The 11,422-nt window shown below is 39.8% G+C and overlaps 1 protein-coding gene across 4 annotated transcripts in view; it reads left to right on the top strand.

The window, feature by feature from the left end:
* INADL (InaD-like (Drosophila)) overlaps positions 1 to 11,422 on the top strand; it is a 396,383-nt gene that overhangs the window by 244 nt on the left and 384,717 nt on the right. The gene's annotated exons all lie outside the window — the stretch shown is intronic.

The raw sequence follows: 11,422 nt of genomic DNA, 5'->3' as shown, positions 1-11,422 counted from the left end.
GGTGCCGGACTCGCCGGAGGCCGCGGGCCGCGCAGCCGCCCCGCCCCGCCCTGGCGGCCCTCAAATCTCGGCCCTGGTCTGTACCGGGAGAGGCCGGGATCAAATTTTGCACCCAGATGGGTGCCTGCGCTTCGCCCCCAGAGCTGGGCAGAGTCGCCCCAACTGGTGACGGTGAAAGGAGTGAACAGGTGGTGGCCTGCTCGAGGTCCCGGAGGACGGGGTGCCCAAGTCCCCATCTGGTTGCTGGTGGTCACGTAGCCGAGTTCCTAGGCCGACGGTCAGGCCTAGGTTCTGCTAGCTTCACTCTTTAAATAGGGAGGACCAGGCGGAGAGCGCTGTGCCTCCAGCCTTTGGGGAAATCGCAGGACTCCTGCTCTAAGTCAAGCTCAGGAAAGCATATTCACATTCTTTCCCCCTACCTCCTACAAGTATCTCAACCCTCCAGGGACACCTAGCAGGCCGAATTAATCTCCCCCTGAAGTGTTGTCTTGGCAGTTTGTCATATCTCCAGATGGTTCTTATCACTTTGGATTTGAATTAGTTGTTTACTGGTTTGTCTGCGCGATTGAGAGGGTATCCTTTAAGGACCTTCTCAGCTGCTTTCAGAGTCTGGCCATTGGTAGGTGTGCAATAAACAAACGTTTCTTAAAAGAGCTGAGAAGACTTCTGGAGACCTGGAAAATAAAGACGTCTGTTACACCGAGTATGTTAGTACCACTTGTAGGCAGTCTAAGATCCTACTGGTCTGTCAATTTATTTGCTCAAAGCTTTTGAAAGGTAAAGCTAGGGAGGAGTGAAGGTAAAAACTCAAATCGGTTCGTTTTGCAGCATCTGAAAAAGTTAGGCGAGGTACCGACTTTTAGCTATAGTGAATTTGTTTCTAGGCCCCAAGTGATCTTCATAAGGATTGTTTAAAATTTAAAATAATAAGAAAATTAATAAGTAAGAGAACTGGATGGTTCTTTACATATAGAGTTTATAAATTGTGTTCTAAGGAAATTTGCGCTTCTCTAATTGAGATCCTATTAAGGGTTGCATAAGGTGAGCTTGGTATATCAGAATAATGGCTGTGTTTAAAGTTGGAAATAAATTATATTAAGCCCTCATTTGTGTTTAAAGGTGCTTTAATAAGTTCTGGTCCTGTAGCAATAGTTTTTATAACTATGAAAGTGAAAGTGAAAGTCACTCTCATGTCCAGGCCAGAATCCTGGGCAGTCTTTCCCTTATCCAGGGGATCTTCCCAACCCAGGGATTGAACCCAGGTCTCCTGCATTGCAGGTGGATTCTTTACCAGCTGAGCCACAAGGGAAGCCCCTTATAGTTCATAGTTTATAACTATAAAGTTAATGTAGTCGTTGTAGAAAAAATGGAGATAATTTTCAGGAAAGGAACTAAAAGCACACACAAACACACCTACCATTGAAAGTAACCACTGATAACATTATGGTATCTTGCCTTTCAATGAGTATTCTTTAAAAGAAAAATCTGTGTATTTTCCCATGATGAATTTACCTTTTAGAACCTCGTGATTTTTAGACAGTGGCTCAGCATTCAGTAATCCTTGTAATTGCATTTGTATTTAAGAGCACTTAATAATTAAACAACCAAGCAGTCTATCTCTGCTTTGTTAAACTTTAACAAAAATACATTAGGTTGGGGAAACTAAAGTGGGTTTCATTTGTTTACTCAAGATTTTGCTCACCTTGGTATTAGAATAAACTTTTTGAGAAACAGGTCTGCTGCTGCTGCTGCTAAGTCGCTTCAGTCATGTCTGACTCTGTGCGACCCCATAGATGGCAGCCCACCCGGCTCCCTGGTCCCTGGGATTCTCCAGGCAAGAACCCTGGAGTGGGTTGCCATTTCCTTCTCCAATACATGAAAGTGAAAAGTGAAAATGAAGTCACTCAGTCGTGTCCTACTCTTAGTGACCCCATGGACTGCAGCCCACCAGGCTCCTCTGTCCCTGGGATTTTCCAGGCAAGAGTACTGGAGTGGGGAGAAACAGGTCTCAGTTCAGTTCAGTTCAGTCGCTCAGTTGTGTCAGACTCTTTGCGACCCCATGAATCGCAGCACGCCAGGCCTCCCTGTCCATCACCAACTCCCGGAGTTCACTCAGACTCAGGTCCATCGAGTCAGTGATGCCATCCAGCCATCTCATCCTCTGTCGTCCCCTTCTCCTCCTGCCCCCAATCCCTCCCAGCATCAGAGTCTTTTCCAATGAGTCAACTCTTCGAATGAGGTGGCCAAAGTACTGGAGTTTCAGCTTCAGCATCATTCCCTCCAAGGAAATCCCAGGGCTGATCTCTCCACCTTAATTTTTGAGATCGCTTGACTATTGCTGTTTGCCGTAACCCCCCCTCCCCACCCCTGCCCAATTCAGATGTTTTTGAGTAGATTTGGATGCCTTTTTAAAAAGCATTCATTCTAGGTTCTGATGCTAATGGAGAGAAAAAAATGAAAAAGGCCTGCTTAGTTTTTGCGTTTGCACATCTGTGTAGCCTGCAGAGTTTGTAGACAGTGAATTAAGTCCACCTACCATATAACTCTTGACAAGTCACTCGACTCTACCCCTGTTTTCCCATTTGTAAATAATATACCACACTGAGTTTGGGGAGGTTGAAATAAAGTAATGTTCAAGAATGTATCTTGTAAACTGTAAGACATTCTTCTCCTGCTTTTTGCTCATCCACTGAGATGTTGAATTCTGATAGAATGAAGGAGTTTATTGTTTTTACTGGGAGGAACTCTAGTTTTAAAGTGGTTTCGTTCTGATCTGCTCTGCTCAGTGCTTTGGTCATGTCCAACCCTTTGCCACCCAATGGACTGAAGCCTGCAAGGCTCCTCTGTCCGTGGGGTTTTCCTGGCAAGAATGCTGGAATGGGTTGCCATTCTTTCTTCCGGGGGATCTTCCCAACCCAGGGATCGAACCCCCGTCTCCCACATTGCAGGTGGATTCTTTACTTCTGAGCCACGAGGAATGCTCCCTCATTCTGACAGTTACTTTGATAAAAGGTGTTGAGGCTGTATTAGCTGATGAAAGTTTTTGCTAAAAACACTATACAGAGATCTTTCTGAAAAAGCCTAGTTTAAAACTGCCCTGACAGCCTGGTTAGCTGCTTGCTTTTGTGACTAAGCACTTGAAATAGGGCTAGTTGGGGTTGAAATATATAAATAGACTGTAAGTATAAATAGACATCAAATTTTGAAGACAATGTAAAAACCTAAATACCTTAGTTTTAACATTATTTACATATTTAAATGATAATTTATATATATTAGAATAATTAAAATCCCCTGGAGAAGGAAATGGCAACCCACTCCAGTATTCTTGCCTGGGAAATCCCATGGACAGAGGAGCCTGGCGGGCTGCAGTCCATGAAGTTGCAAAGAGTCAGACATGACTTAGCAACTAAATGACAACAAAAGGATAATTAAATATGTTATTTAGATTAATTTTACTTGTTTCTTTTTGCTTAACATGTGGCTACTAGAAAAATTTCAAATTACATATGTGGCTCACACTATATTTCTATTGAATAGCAGTGTGTTAGGATTCAATATATGTTTATTCTTAAGAGGGTTTGGTTTACTGAAACCCTTACATTTTGATTTATAAATTGATTTTTTTAAACTCCCAAATTTAGGCCTCCCCACTCCCACCTCCCTTGTATTCATTGCATTGGTGAAATTTTTTGTTTAGTTTTTTGAGAAACAACTACTATTGACTACAGAAGAAAAATCGCAGCTAAAACAATTACTTGTTTTTTTGAAGCCCCCAAATAGCTTTGATAATTTTGACTGAAAAGAGATGTTAATAATAATAATAGTGTGTGCTCAGTTGCTTCAGTCTGACTCTTTGTAAACCTGTGGACTGTAGCCTGCCAGGCTCCTCTGTATATGAGACTCTCTAGGCAAGAATACTGTAGTGGGTTGTCAGGCCCTCCAGGGTATCTTCCCGACCCAGGAAGATACCTGGGTGTCTCCTGCGTTGCAGGTGAATTCTTTACTGCTGAGCCACCAGGTAGCCACTGTTTGTTGAATGTTCACTGCATTCAGGCTGCTTTGTAACTCTTATTTAGTCCATCCAACTATAAATATTTAATACTTTTATTAATTACTTTATAAATAAGGAAGTTAAAATATAGGAAAATTTAAGCAATTGGCCACAAGAACACAGAGCTGGTTCCAGGAATGGAACCCAGGTCTCTATGATTTCAAAGCTTGTAAACTATAGATTCTCCTGTATTTTGAGAATTGATTATTGAATCACCTGGAAAAAAGTTGGTTATCGAAAGAGATATTTAGTTCTAATCCCTTGTTTGTATTAGTGACCAGTAGGGAATGCTCAACAGGAGATTAGGTGAATGAATCATGAATTCCTACTAATCATGTAGTTACAGTGAATGAAAAGGAGTTTGTATATCATCATGACTAAATCTTAAAAATGTAAAATTAGATAAAGCTGAAGGATAAACATATAGTATAATTGCCATTTGTATAGTTTAAAACTCTGCCACCCAATAATATTGTAAACAAAGGTAGTTTGTGTTTTAAGAATTTCAGATTTGAATTGTCTCTATATTGATTGCATGCCTTTGTGAAGCTGCCTTGTGGTTAAATGAAGTTAGTAAAATCTCTGTGAAATAAGCATTCTCTAATATTGATCTTACTCTTAAAAGAACAAACCAAACCAGTGTTGCCCTTTGCTTCGATGCTGTGCACGTGTCTGGTTAGTAGATAGCTTTGAAGCCCAGGTGTGCAGCATTTCAAGGACAGACAGACCTGTTTTCATTTAACTTTAGCCCTTAATTGATAGGCATGACGTTGATAACAGCCTGGGTAAGGCTTCTGCAATGGGAAAGGCAGTCCCTCACTGTATTATTTTCTGGAACTTGAAATGAAGCTCCAGGATGGAGTGTGGTAGGAGAGGAAGATGAAGTAAGTAGATGTTGATGGTCAAGTTTACAAACGTTCATTCCCTCCCTATTGAAAATTTGAAATCTCTGACTCTCGTTTTTAAAGTAGTTAGTTGCTGAAAAAGTCTTTAGCAGTTGACCTTCCCTCCCCACAAAGTGAAATTAATTCCACTCAGTGGCAGTTGCAGTCTTCCTGTCATTACCATTTCAAAGTGCTTTCCCCCTTAGTTTTTGAAATTATAAGATCTTTTCTACATTTGCAAAAAGATGATACATTGTTAAGATAAATGAGATGTTATACAGAATGATCCTGCAGTGTACATAGTAGGCACCCAAAAACTGGTTACATGATTTAATGCCGGATGAAATGGATTTTGGGAAAAGGTCAAGAGAAGGGTGAACATTAGTGGGAAAGGTGTCTAAAGCAAGTGCTTAGTCACTCAGTTGTGTCCTTTTTTCAACCCCATGGACTGTAGCCTGCCAGGGTCCTCTGGACATGGGGAGTCTCCAGGCGAGAATACTGGAGTGGGTTGCCATGCCCTCCTCCAGGAGATCTTCCCAACCAAGAGTTCGAACCCAGGTCTCCCACGTTGCAGGTGGATACCTTCTGAGCCACCAGGGAATAATTTGGCCCATTTTGCAATTTGTTCGGATTGTTTTGAGTATCACAAACATCCCAAAAGTGGCATGACTGTGTTTCTGGGAGAGATTAAGGGCATACAGTCTGCAATGTGGGAAGAACTGAACAGAATATTTGAGGTGGAAACTAGCCATTAACGAGGAGTGTGAATGCCTGGTTCTTTCAGAGTGACTGGCTACACACCAGAGATCCATAAGTGAAAATTGCCCAGTTCATAATTTTTTTTTTGCTGATCATTGGAAAAAAACTGCCACCAACAGGAAAAAAGAGCACATCATAAAACAGTTTAACTTTGTTTATACACAGTGGACAAGTTATAGGCAGAAACTGATATGCTTTGGTTAATTATGAATTGTTTAATGAGAAAAGTTAGTATTTATCTAATTGAATTATTCTGATAAACTGACTTAATTTTCAGTTCTGATTCTGAGTTTAACATGGAATCTTTCAGCTTTGACTTCAACATGTTCTCCTAAATGTCCAGTATTAAGTAGACTTGAACATTGCCTGTGGCTTAGGCACATGGCCCTGAAATATCAGGCTCATTTTAGAATTTATATATATCTGTTTCCAAAATTCCAGGAGTATGGTGTTTTGATGGCAGCCAAAAACATACTATTTTTTTTTTTTAAACATCTAAGGAGTTTAGAAGATGCTTTGCTGTTTGATAGGGATGCAGGCTAGGAGACCTATCTCGACTCTACATTAGGATGACAGCAGATGTGTTTATCTGTAGTTTGAGTGAAGAGCCATTGTTACTCCCTGAAAAGGAGAGTTTGTTTTCCATTTAATCAATACCTCATAAATGCTGAGCTTTGAAGACATGGCCATGGCAACTAGACACAACTTGAACTTTGCTCTGCTAAGGAAGCAATAGAAATTTAAAGTTGCTCATGTATTCCAATTTTTGAATAATTTCTGAAATCGTGACTTCATCTGTAGTTAATAGCATTTAGATTGTTCAGAGTCCCCAGTTTCCTTGAGCTCTGGGGAATTGCCATTGAAGAGTAACATGCAGTCTAGCTGTAATACGCCCAATTCACACCTGTAGTAACAGGCTGACTACCTGTCCCTCCCTATAATGGTTGCCAGTGATTTTTTCTTTCATTTTTTTGAGGTAAAAGTATAAGATGTCTTGTTAAACCAAATTTTCAAGACATGAGATATCTTGCTCAATTTAAGAAAGAAGCTACAGTCTTGTGTGCTACTGGGAATCTGCAGAGTATGTTTCTCAGGGTCCTTAATTGGCCTACATTCTTGAACTAAGGCAGTTAATAAATCTTTTCAATAAGTTCCCTCCACCTAGAAATTTAAATCAAATTAAATTTCTAACTCTGCAGCAGTTTTTCTCAAATATTGCATTAATTGGCTAATTGGCTATTGCATAATGGCTAAGGGCATGGGTATTTTTGAAAAGCCACAATATTATAATAATTTCCTTCAATCAAATCCCACAGTGAACCAGACATGAAAAATTCATGGCACAAACTCTCTTGATCAATGATGGAGTGGAAGCTGTTAAACATAATAGACTACTGGTTCTCTGGAGTCTGTGCAGCTCTGAGGAAAGCAGCACTCTGTGGCATTTTAAAGCCTGGCCTCTGACCCATTGTAGGTAGCCTGTCTACCACAAGGTAGACTCAGCTTTACCATGCCTAAACAAACTTGAAATTCCTTGCTGTAAACCCTGTCAGTTTCTCTGCCAGGCCAAATAGGTCAAAATTCTTTGGCCAAAGATTTCCTACGACCATAAAATGAATGAAACATGGGTTCCGTTTAGTGTACATGCTACTTCCTGGATGGTCAGTTATACAGTTATTGCATTTCTTCCTTCTGGCCTCATATACTCTGAAAGCCCTAGTGCCCTTCCCTAGATATTACATAACATCATGAAGTTGTGGTAATTATCCAGGTATGTTCTGTGGACATAGTTGAGCTTTTAATAAATATGAGTCGTAGGATTAGATGGCTGACCAGGTTCTAACCTGAATCCTTACTGAAAGATATTGACCACCATGCTTTTCAGAATGTGCAGGAAGATCTTTTGAGAGAGTAAAAAAAGGACAATAAAATTTTGCTTTTTATTTTTTCTTTACTCTCATGTTGCTTCTATTTTATGTATATTTTAAAACACATATAATATGTAAATATAGTAATATATGTTTATAATGATGGTAAGGGGAGTGGTCAACATATTTTTAACTGATGGGAATGTGTGTTTCAAAAAGTTTGAAGACCACTAATCTATCTTGTTACCAGAATTACCTTTTTAAATAGAAATCTGGACTCAATATTTCCCTACTTAAAAGCCTTTGATTGCTTCCTGCTGCTCACAGGATAAAGAGTAGTCCACTTAGCATAATTTACAAGGACCCTCTCAAAATAGTCTGTCTGAACCAGTGCTTCTCAAACTCAGTGATGGAAGATTAGGTTTCCCCTCCCTTAGACTTTCAAGGACTGACATTTTTATGAAATTATTAGAAAAATGAATTGTTAGAAAAAGGAAATTAGAAAAATAAACACAATGTAAGCTGTGTTTTTTATTACTAAATTCAATAGACCTACACGACTGCCACATTCCATGGTTTCTAAATGCTTAAGTATCAGTTTTGGTGCTTATCTCTGTGGGTGAAGCATCAATCCACGGTCTACATGTGTAGTAACACTGGTCTGAATTACTTTTTTGCCCTTTCTGCTGCCTTTAGAGACCTTATAGTAGTACATTTAGAGCTAGTTACTAGTCTCACTGAGAGTCATGCACTTTTATACCAGCATGTGGTAATTCTCTGATTGTGGTCTCTAGACTAGCTGCACTAGGATTACAGGGGAACTTTGTTAGATATGCAGATTCTCAGGACTTGGCTTAGACATACAGGATCAGAAACACTAGGAGTGGATCCTACAATTTGTGTTTTAGCAATCCCTCAGGGTGATCCTGAGGCTCACTAAAATTTAAGAAGTCCTTAACTCAGGGCACCCTATATGTCATTCAAACTGGAACCCTTCTGAGAATGAAATGGACTGCTATTAATAAAGATGCCGAGTAATCTGAGACTGTTTTAGGCAAATGAGGACAAATCGTCACTCTGCTTTTATACTCCATTCTTTTTCTGAGAGAGGTCTCTGGTGTGTTCTCATTCCAGCATTCCCAAACTTCCATGGGCAGGGAAGTCACTCTCCTTTTATGATTTCTCTGAGCACATGGTCCAGTTCAGTTCAGTTGCTCAGTCATGTCTGACTCTTTGCAACCCTGTGGACTGCAGCACACCAGGCTTCCCTGTCAGTCACCAACTCCCAGAGCCTACTCAAACTCATGGCCATTGCGTCAGTGATACCATCCAACCATCTCACCCTCTGTTGTCTGCTTCTCTTCCCACCTTCAATCTTTCCCAGCATCAGGGTCTTTTCCAATGAGTCAGTTCTTTGCATCAGGTGACCAAAGTATTGGAGTTTCAGCTTCAGCATCAGTCCTTCCAATGAATATTCAGGACTGATTTCCTTTAGGATTGACTGGTTGGATCTCCTTGCAGTCCAAGGGACTCTCAAGAGTCTTCTCCAACACCACAGTCCCAAAGCATCAATTCTTCTGTGCTCAGCTTTCTTTATAGTCCAACTCTCACATCCATACATGACACCTGGAAAAACCATAGCTTTGACTAGATGGACCTTTGTTGGTAAAGTAATGTCTCTGCTGTTTTTTTTTTTTTTTTTTTTACTTTACAATATTGTATTCGTTTTGCCATACATTGACATGAATCCACCACGGGTGTACATGTGTTCCCCATCCTGAACCCCCCTCCCACCTCCTTCTCCATCCCATTCTTCTGGGTCATCCCAGTGCACCAGCCCCGAGCATCCTGTATCATGCATTGAACCTGGACTGGCAATTCATTTCACATATGATAATATACATGTTTCAATGCCATTCTCCCAAATCATCCCATCCTCACCTTCTCCCACAGAGTCCAAAAGACTGTTCTATACATCTGTGTCTCTTTTGCTGTCTCGTACACAGGGTTATTGTTACTATCTTTCTAAATTCCATATATATGTGTTATTACACTGTATTGATGTTTTTATTTCTGGCTTACTTCACTCTGTATAATAGGCTCCAGTTTCAACCACCTCATTAGAACTGATTCAAATGTATTCTTTTTAATGGCTGAGTAATACTCCATTGTGTATATGTACCACAGCTTTCTTATCCATTCGTCTGCTGATGGACATCTAGGTTGCTTCCACGTCCTGGCTATTATAAACAATGCTATGATGAACATTGGGGTACATGTGTTTCTTTCAATTCTGGTTTCCTCGGTGTGTATGCCCAGTGGGATTGCTGGGTTGTATGTCAGTTCTATTTCCAGTTTTTAAGGAATCTCCACACTGTTCTCCATAGTGGCTGTACTAGTTTGCATTCCCACCAACAGTGTAAGAGGGTTCCCTTTTCTCACACCCTCTCAAGCATTTATTGCTTGTAGACTTTTGAATAGCAGCCATTCTGACTGGTGTGAAATGGTACCTTATTGTAGTTTTGATTTACATTTCTCTGATAATGAATGATGTTGAGCATCTTTTCATGTGTTTATTAGCCATCTGTATGTCTTCTTTGGAGAAATATCTGTTTAGTTCTTTGGCCCATTTTTTAATTGGGTCTTTCATTTTTCTGGAATTGAGCTGTAGGAGTTGCTTGTATATTTTTGAGGTTAATTATTTGTCAGTTGCTTCATTTGCTATTGTTTTCTCCCATTCTGAAGGTTGTCTTTTCACCTTGCTTCTAGTTTCCTTTGTTGTGCAGAAGCTTTTAATTTTAACTAGGTACTATTTGTTTATTTTTGCTTTTACTTCCAGTATTCTGGGAGGTGGGTCATAGAAGATCCTGCTGTGATTTATGTCGGAGAGTGTTTTGCCTATGTTCTCCTCTAGGAGTTTTATAGTTTCTGGTCTTATGTTTAGATCTTTAATCCATTTTGAGTTTATTTTTGTGTATGGTATTAAAAAGTGATCTAGTTTCATTCTTTTACAAGTTGTTGACCAGTTTTCCCAGCACCACTTGTTAAAGAGATTGTCTTTTTTCCACTGTATATTCTTGCCTCCTTTGTCAAAGATAAGGTGTCCATAGGTGCGTGGATTTATCTCTGGGCTTTCTATTTTGTTCCATTGATCTATATTTCTGTCTTTGTGCCAGTACCATACTGTCTTGATGACTGCGGCTTTGTAATAGAGCCTGAAGTCAGGCAGGTTGATTCCTCCAGTTCCATTCTTCTTTCTCAAGATTGCTTTGGCTGTTCGAGGTTTTTTGTATTTCCACACAAATTGTGAAATTATTTGTTCTAGCTCTGTGAAAAATACCTTTGGTAGCTTGATAGGGATTGCATTGAATCTATAGATTGCTTTGAGTAGTATACTCATTTTCACTATATTGATTCTTCCGATCCATGAACACGGTATATTTCTCCATCTATTAGTCTCCTCTTCGATTTCTTTCACCAGTGTTTTATAGTTTTCTATATATAGGTCTTTTGTTTCTTTAGGTAGATATATTCCTAAGTATTTTATTCTTTTTGTTGCAATGGTGAATGGAATTGTTTCCTTAATTTCTCTATTTTCTCATTATTAGTGTATAGGAATGCAAGGGATTTCTGTGTGTTGATTTTATATCCTGCAACTTTACTATATTCATTGATTAGCTCTAGTAGTTTTCTGGTGGACTCTAGGGTTTTCTATGTAGAGGATCATATCATCTGCAAACAGTGAGAGTTTTACTTCTTCTGTTCCAATTTGGATTCCTTTTATTTCTTTTTCTGCTCTGATTGCTGTGGCCAAAACTTCCAAAACTATGTTGAATAGTAGTGGTGAGAGTGGGCAC

The sequence above is a fragment of the Bison bison genome, unplaced genomic scaffold (genome assembly GCF_000754665.1).
Source record: "Bison bison bison isolate TAMUID 2011002044 unplaced genomic scaffold, Bison_UMD1.0 scf7180017863957, whole genome shotgun sequence".
Lineage (NCBI taxonomy): Eukaryota > Metazoa > Chordata > Mammalia > Artiodactyla > Bovidae > Bison > Bison bison.
This window is presented reverse-complemented; position numbering and strand designations above follow the sequence as displayed.